The sequence below is a fragment of the Scylla paramamosain genome, chromosome 33, assembly GCF_035594125.1.
Source record: "Scylla paramamosain isolate STU-SP2022 chromosome 33, ASM3559412v1, whole genome shotgun sequence".
NCBI classification, from domain to species: Eukaryota; Metazoa; Arthropoda; class Malacostraca; order Decapoda; family Portunidae; genus Scylla; species Scylla paramamosain.
Genome location: NC_087183.1, coordinates 13321714 through 13329867, shown reverse-complemented (window position 1 = coordinate 13329867; position 8154 = coordinate 13321714). Strand labels below are relative to the sequence as shown.

The following is an 8154-nucleotide window of genomic DNA, read 5'->3' as shown; positions in this document are numbered from 1 at the left end:
CCTCGCTGGACTAATTAAAAATCCACTGAACCTAAGATAAGAAATTACGTTTCAATTAATACTCACAGGCATGCATACTTGATTTATTGCTTCCTTGCTCCTTCTCCTCCTCCTCCTCACATTATTTTCTCTCTCCGTCTTTCCCTCTCCCGGCGGAGTTTCTCTCTGGTCTCTGGGAGCAATTCTCTGCCTCCCGGGTTCCCTCGCACTGTTGATATTACAGAAGTTGGAGTTTCTCTGGAGCTTTCCTCTCCGCCTCCCTAACTCGCCGGCGTCTGATTACACAATACCAAGTTCCTCAATTGCATAAACAGTTGCGCTGCAGTGTTTTTTGGCGCTGCGTCCCGTCGCTCGCTGTCACTCGTGCACCTGTGTCTTTGCGACTTCCAAGACTATATTTTGCAACACTGATGCTCCTCACCTCCACTACCTTCCAAAGGCTCTAGCTTAAGTTATACTGTTTTTTTTTTTTTAGGGTTTTTAAAGATTCGAGATACAGTTTGATGCTATTTCTATATTATTAACGGGAAAAAACACTCTTAAGAACTCGGCTATTCATCTCTGTGGCCTTTGAAAACAGTCGTGGTGAGAGAGCTAAGCGTTTCTGAATATAAACTCTAGATTCAGAACTCAGGGGTAAGAACAGGAGGCGCCTGAAGGTGTAAAGAGGTGAAAAAGAGGTAAAAGACGAAGAAAAGTGTTGAATGTACGGAAGCTTAATATTCTACGTTTTTCCCTTACCGATTCAGAACTTTCGGGGTTAGGGTGTTGTAGAATTGTACCCTTTTATCTTGTTAACTCTCAATTGACTAAGTTAAAATGTAGAAGGTTGATTTTCATCTTTTATTTATTTTTTTTATTGCATTAACACTTGAGATTTTAGGATGCTGTAGATTTTGTTTTTGTCCACTCGGAATCGACTGCGTTTGAATGATACAGAATGCTGATTATATCCTATCAGATCAGCACCTACCGTGTTTAAAACCTGTGTAATGTTAACAATTCACCCTTCCCTTTCTGGAAAACTCAGGAACCACTGCTTTAGAATACTGTAGAATGTTAAAAATGTTCGCTCCCTAACTAGAAATGATGAAGAGTGTTAAAACTGGACCTCCTGTGTAGAAAACTCCAGTACGTTAGCATGCTGAGGAGTGCTGCTATTATCCTGCCCTCACTCATCGGCTCAGCACGTGCCTCATTCACTACAGCAGAAGGGGGAGCTCCTGTTGAGGATGGCGAAGGGCGGGACTGAGTAATGTTTTATGGGGGCACCTTATCTGTTCTTGGGACGCGTTCGTTATCACATTCTCGGCGTAGTTTGTGGCTTGGCGCACTGTTTGTGTAAGCCTGGCGCAGTGCAGGTCCAGGGGGGGCACGGGGGGCACGGGGCGAGGTGCTGGCGTCGTAAAAATAAGGTTAGGTCAGTCAGACTACATGTTGAGTGTGAGTTCGTGCAGAGAAGAGGAGGAGTAGTAGTGGTGGTGGTGGTGGTGGTGGTGGTGGTGGTGGTGGTGGTAGTGGTAGTAGTAGTAGTGGTATTCAGTCCATATTTAGTAGGATTTGAAGGTACGTGTGTTTTAATTTTTTCTTACTCTTTTGATTTAGGAAACTCACTAATCTTTCCATCAGAAACACGAAGACACAAGTTACAGTCAAGGAAGCTCACACACATGTCGATTCAGGAACACGAAGGCATGTTACTTACGTTGGCTTTGATATGAATCGATTCAGAAGAAGGAGATGTTGATATTTTTCACGCGAGTAAACAAGTAAACCCATCAATGCTTCGATACATTAACACGATTCTTTTGTGGAAGTTAACTTAGTGATAATTGACAGAGAAGCCATGGAATACACTAAAATTTCATGGTATTAGCAGAACGCTCCCATAAACTGAAATTAGTGGAGAAGTTTAATAACAACCGCTAAAGAAAACGTAGGAGAGAATTAAATCCACTTAAGCTCTACACGTATTGAGAGAACACTTAGTTACAAATACAACGTCGGAAAACTTAGATATAAACTTAGAAAGACCCTCAGATTTTTATTGCACAAGGAGGAACATCCGGAGCGAGTGTAAGTAAGTCTAAGCCAATCACTATCCATTTTGCTTTACTTATTATCCAATCACCGTAGACGCGGGGGTGCGATTGGTCACGGCGGATCAAAGCTTGCCGCTCATTGGTCAGCCGTGGATCTCTTTCTCGCAGGCTATGATTAGCATGAAATAGGCTGGAATAGGCCAAAAATACACGCTGATCGTCTTAATTACAGATAAACACATGCCGGGGAAAATAGCGAGGGGAGATTAGACAGCAAGGAGGATGAAGATTCAGCCTCATTCAACCAAAATTTACGAGAGTTGATACTGGGTCGTAAGAGTGGAGTCGTATTAGCTTTGTGGAGTCGTGGGGAGCTGAACGACCACCACCACCACCACCACCACCACTACCACCACCACTATCTAACGCAAACTACAAAGATAAGAAAAAATTTGAACCCGATAATAAAACATGAGCTTCCACTTCCTAGAGCTTCACCTGTCTGTAGTTGAGTAACGAAGAGAAAGAAGTGTGAGAATGGCGTGACAAAGAATGTAAAAGCGATAAAACATAAATAAAGAAACAGATGATAAAACAGTAACTCTCTCTCTCTCTCTCTCTCTCTCTCTCTCTCTCTCTCTCTCTCTCTCTCTCTCTCTCTCTCTCTCTCTCTCTCTCTCTCCCTTAAAACTTCACCTTGGCACATAAGTCACTACACTTGAACAACGAGAGAGAGAGAGAGAGAGAGAGAGAGAGAGAGAGAGAGAGAGAGAGAGAGAGAGAGAGAGAGAGAGAGAGAGAGAGAGAGAGAGAGACGTAAAGAAAGAACGCATGAAAAAAATAAATAAATAAGACGATAGACTATGAATGAAGTAAATGATAATAAGAACAGTGACTCTCTCTCTCTCTCTCTCTCTCTCTCTCTCTCTCTCTCTCTCTCTCTCTCTCTCTCTCTCTCTCTCTCTCTCTCTTCCTTAAACTTTACCTTGAGTCGTAAGTCACAACACTTAAACAAGGAAGAAAAAGAAAACCGTGAAAAGAAAGAATGTGTAGGGTGAAAAATATCGTTGAAAAAAAAAGAAAGAAAGAAAGAAGAAATATAAAAGTGTACGTAAATATAGAGTTCTTTTCTTGACACATTTCGTTTCAAGCTCAGGTGTCAGGATTTGCGTCAGAAGTTCCTTAGGGGTATTTTTTTCTTTTTCCTGCAAGGGTTGTCCACCACGCGCCGCAAACAAGCCAATTATGTGATTAAGAGTGAGGGAGGTGTGTGGTGCTGGTTGAATTATGAGAACCTTGACTGCATGAATGTGTGTGTGTGTGTGTGTGTGTGTGTGTGTGTGTGTGTGTGTGTGTGTGTGTGTGTGTGTGTGTGTTGCATCATGAGACATTAATATACTATTGTCTTTCCTCCTCCTGTTCCTCCTCCTCCTCCTCCTCCTCCTCCTCCTCCTCCTCCTCCTCCTCCTCCTCCTCCTCCTCTCCCCCTTCTCCTCTTCCTCCTCATTATTCTCCTTTCTTCTTTATTATATATTATCATCCTCTTTCTCTTTCTCTGAACTGTTTAATCCTCCAAGAATTTATAGCTCTTGTAAAATTTCTCAATACGTTTCCCGAGTGGGTATGGTTTCTCTCTCTCTCTCTCTCTCTCTCTCTCTCTCTCTCTCTCTCTCTCTCTCTCTCTCTCTCTCTCTCTCTCTCTCCATCTGTTTTCCTGTTCTTTTTTTCCCTTCTCGGCCTGTTTCTGTGTCGCCTTGTGTCGTGTTGGTATGTTGGCAAGTTCCCTTCTCTTCGCTCTCGTGGACAACAACAGAAGTTATTTTAAGAAGGGTAGAAAGTACAAAAGGAACGACGAGAGTGAGAGAGAGAGAGAGAGAGAGAGAGAGAGAGAGAGAGAGAGAGAGAGAGAGAGAGAGAGAGTTATAGCTATCATTTTTTCCCTCCTGCCACATCTTCCTTTCTTTCATCATCGGCCAGCACCTCGCCACCACGCCCCCTTCTTCGTCACTCGTCACTGAGGCCCCAGGGTGTGTGTGTCCACCGCCCCTCACGCAGCTTCCGTTTCCCAAAAACTCAGTGCAAATTTCCACGGTGGGCGGAGCGAACTTAAGTAGTATTTTTTGTTTATCTTTTTTAATATAAACCTGAGCGCTGCATTTTACACTCGCTTTAACCCAGTTTTCCTGCCTCATTCTCTCTCTCTCTCTCTCTCTCTCTCTCTCTCTCTCTCTCTCTCTCTCTCTCTCTCTCTCTCTCTCCTCCTTCTCCTCCTCATCCTCCTGGTCCTCTTCATCCTCCTCTTGAACATCAGTGCTTGAATTCCCTCGCCGTGTGTCAGGAGTGTTTCACGAGGCCGCGGCATCACTATACCCTCCAGGCTCTCGTCGCCTGCATATATCATTCAGACAAGTGCTTTCCTGCGTCTTGGCTCCCGAGGGCTTTCTTTTGTTTTCAAGGAATGTAGTGTCGCCTTTGGACCCGCACGCAGATTTATGGCCAAGCGTTCTTAAGTGGGAGTTGTAAGAGGCGACGAAACGCTACAAACACGTTATAGTCTTTTATCACGAGCGTAAGTCCCTGTAGATGCACCGGATTAAGTTCCTTAGCCTGCACCGACTTGGGTGGATGAGGTATGAGTAAGATGTGGGAAGGGAAAAGGAGGGGAAAGGGAGAGTGTAGGGGTGAGAGTGGTAGATGTGAGGGGAACGCGAAAGCCACCGACCACGCGATGCCAGGTCCCGACAGGCACTGTGAGGAGGGAAAGGCAAGAACCACCCGTCCGCTCGCTTCACCGCTACTAGACACACTGGCACCACGACGCACGGGCACTCTCGCTGACACACACACACACACACACACACACACACACACACACAGACAGACAGACCGCGTGCCAGTTTGCCCTTCCTAACCTTACACATACACACATACACACACACACTTACAACGTTGCCCTAGGGAAGGATAAGACTTCGTACAGGAATATTAACCACCACACACACACACACACACACACACACACACACACACACACACACACACACACGTTCGGCACCCGTGGTATTCTAAGCTGCGTGCTGATGAGGTGTTGAGTGTGATGTTTGTTCTCTGTGTCCTGTGTTCTGTGTGTTCCCCAAGGCTGACCTCTGACTTGTGCCACTTCCTGTTCGTGTGACTTCTCTTGTGGGTTTTTTTTTTTTTTTTTTATTATTGCTCTGAGTTTTCTTGTTCTCGTCTTGTGAGTCTTCTTGTTTCTTGTTTTTTTTGTACTTGTAATGTTGATCTTTTAGTTATTGTCTTTCGTTTTCTTCTTCTTCTTCTTCTTCTTCTTCTTCTTCTTCTTCTTCTTCTTCTTCTTTTCTACCTCCTCCTCCTTCTTCTACATTTCCTAATTATCATCGTCATCCTCGTCATCCTCTTCCTCATCCTAGTCTGTACATGTTTTCCTCCCTCCTCCTCCTCCTCCTCCTCCTCCTCCTCCTCCTCCTATCAGGCCAAGGGAAAAAATTGGACTAATCTGAACCGTAATTGGACTCAGATTCAGACTTACTTCTTATTATAGACCATCAATAAACTATCAATTAGGGAAAGGATCTGAACTATCCTCCTCCTCCTCCTCCTCCTCCTCCTCCTCCGCTGATCCCTCCAGTTCACGTGGCTAATTAACCTGACTTACCTGGTGAGAGGGAATCGTGTTTACAAGAGTTACAGGTGTGTCTTATTACCTGGCTTCCTTACCTGACCAAGCCACCTGTTCGTTCATTTACCTAGGGTCCTCTTCCTTCTGTTGTTGTTGTTGTTGTTGTTGTTGTTGTTGTTTCTAATTTAATTCATTTTCCTTCCCTTGTTTCTCACTCCTCTTCGTTTGTCATTGTTCATTTCGTATTCTTGCTGTCTTGTTCTTCATCTCCTCTTCCTCTTCTTCTTCCTCCTCCTTCTTCCTCATTTTTCACTATTCTTCGTGTTCTTTTCTTGCTCATTTTTTTCTTTTCCTTCATTCATCTCGCACTTTTTTTCTCATCTCTCCGCCTGTTCCTCCTCTTCTTCCTTCTGTTCCTCCTTCCTCCTCCCATGACTTTTTACCACCTACTACTGTATATTACCTTCCTCCTCCTCCTCCTCCTCCTCCTCCTCCTCCTCCTCCTCCTCTTCCTCCTCCTCCTCCCGTTCGTTACATTTTGTTCCTGCTTTCCTATGTTCTATGTTATTTCCTCCTCCTCCTCCTCCTTCTCCTCCTCCTTCTCCTCCTCCTCCTCCTCCTCCTCCTCCTCCTCCTCCTCCTCCTCCTCCTCCTCCTCCACTGACCACAGCTGTTTCTTCTCCTCCCTCAACAATAAACACCCTTTTCCCACACCCTCGTTCGCCCACGCTGTGAAAGGAGAGGTAGGAGGGAGAGAGGGGGAAAAGGAGAGACTAGAGGGAGGCTGTAAGAGGAGAAGGAAGGGACTTGGGGCAGGAGGAGGAGGAGGAGGAGGAGGTTATATTCAAGGAAGAAGGGAGGAAGAAAGTGTGGTGTAAAAGGAAGAGTATGGACGAAGTTAAGAGGAAGAGTAGAGCACAGAAGAAGGCAAAGGAGGAAGAAGAAGAAGGGGAAGAGGAGGAAGAAGAGAACTTTCGGCGAATTTTGCAAAGGAGACAGTAGGGAATAGACGGAGTTAGAACAGATGGTAAGAGAGAGAGAGAGAGAGAGAGAGAGAGAGAGAGAGAGAGAGAGAGAGAGAGAGAGAGAGAGAGAGAGAGAGAGAGAGAGAGAGAGAGAATAAACAAGTGCATGGGAAAGAAACGTACTCTTCCATTTTCCCCTCCAGTGTCTCTTTCCTTTTCCCTCTTTCCCTCCCTCCCTTCCCCACCACGTCCTTCCCTCCCTATCTATTTACACACACACAAACACACAATCTCTCTCTCTCTCTCTCTCTCTCTCTCTCTCTCTCTCTCTCTCTGGACGAGGCCGCGACCCCCAAGTATTTTAGCATCTCCTTAACCATATCGAGCCGGAGTCCCCTAGAGCGTCTCTTTATTGGAGGCCGATAATCTCACATAAAGAATGTAGTGAGGAGGGGATTTAGACGCTAGATTTACCAACATGCGTCCCCTGTCCTTCCCTTCCCTTCTCTTACCTTCTTCTTGTCTCCCTCTTTTACCTTCCCTCTGTCCTTCTCTCTCTCCCGTTTTCGTTTCCTTTTGTTGGTTTCGTGTTTTTTTTTTGGTGTGTTTTTGTTGGGTTTTCTTGTTTCCATTGTATTTTTGTTTTCTTGTTGTTTTTGTTGTTTCTCTTGTTTTGTTTTGTTTATTTTGGTGGTGGTGGTGGTGGTGGTGGTGGTGGTAGTGTGTGGGGTTGTGGTGGTGGTTGTTGTATTAATAAGTTGTAGTTCTTGTAGTAGCAGTAGTTGTAATAGTTGTAATAGTAGTACTAGTAGTAGTAGTAGTAGTAGTCTCTCTCTCTCTCTCTCTCTCTCTCTCTCTCTCTCTCTCTCTCTCTCTCTCTCTCTCTCTCTCTCTCTCTCTCTCTCTCTCTCTCTCTCTCTCTCCCAAAGTCTCATCTCAGTTCTGCATGAGTCGCACAAACCACAAATCCGTCAGTTTCTCCTGATTATAATTTCAAACCAAACAAAGCATCAGAGCGGAATAAAGAAAAAGACAATGTACAGTGTGATCTTCTCCCACGAGAAGAAGCAGCTCAGCGAGCAGGAGCAGCGGGTGGCCCGCGTCCGGGCCGAGTTTGCCCGGCGCGGCCGGCAGCAGGCACGCTGCTTTGCCGAGGTTGAGAAGCGGCCTCGGCAGACCAAGGAGACCCGCAAGGTGGACGAGGCTCTTCCTCCACCAAAGGGGAAGAAAATCGCCACCGCTATGAAGGTGGACGGCCCACGCGTGGCGCTATCCCTGAGGAAGCGCCACGCCCAGGCCGTCCCCCGGAACGCCCGGTCTCCCTTGGTGCAGGACAAGCCCGTGGCGGCGGTGCCTGCAGCCCCAGGGGTGGGGGAGGAGGTGCGGCGCACCATGTACACCCCAGCCAGGTTCCTGGGGCACCTGACACGGCAGGACCAATTCTTCCTGCATAACCTCGGGGTCCAGTGCGGCGTGTCCATCACCGTGGGCACGCCCGGCACAAAAC

At 46.2% G+C, this 8154-nt stretch overlaps 1 protein-coding gene across 3 annotated transcripts in view; it reads right to left on the bottom strand.

Annotated features, from left to right (window-relative positions):
• LOC135089724 (zwei Ig domain protein zig-8-like) overlaps window positions 1–4850 on the bottom strand; it is a 103579-nt gene extending 98729 nt beyond the window's left edge. For 2 of the 3 annotated variants that reach the window (XM_063985698.1, XM_063985701.1), the window contains exons 1-2: window positions 4765–4850; window positions 1–31 (exon numbers count right to left, since the gene is read on the bottom strand). The exon at window positions 1–31 is cut by the window's left edge and continues 493 nt beyond it. The gene's annotated coding sequence lies outside the window, so the exon portion shown is untranslated. Of the gene's footprint in view, window positions 32–741; window positions 893–4764 lie in introns of those variants that run through there. The other variant, XM_063985699.1, reaches the window with a different exon arrangement.
• Window positions 4851–8154: the final 3304 nt, after the last annotated feature.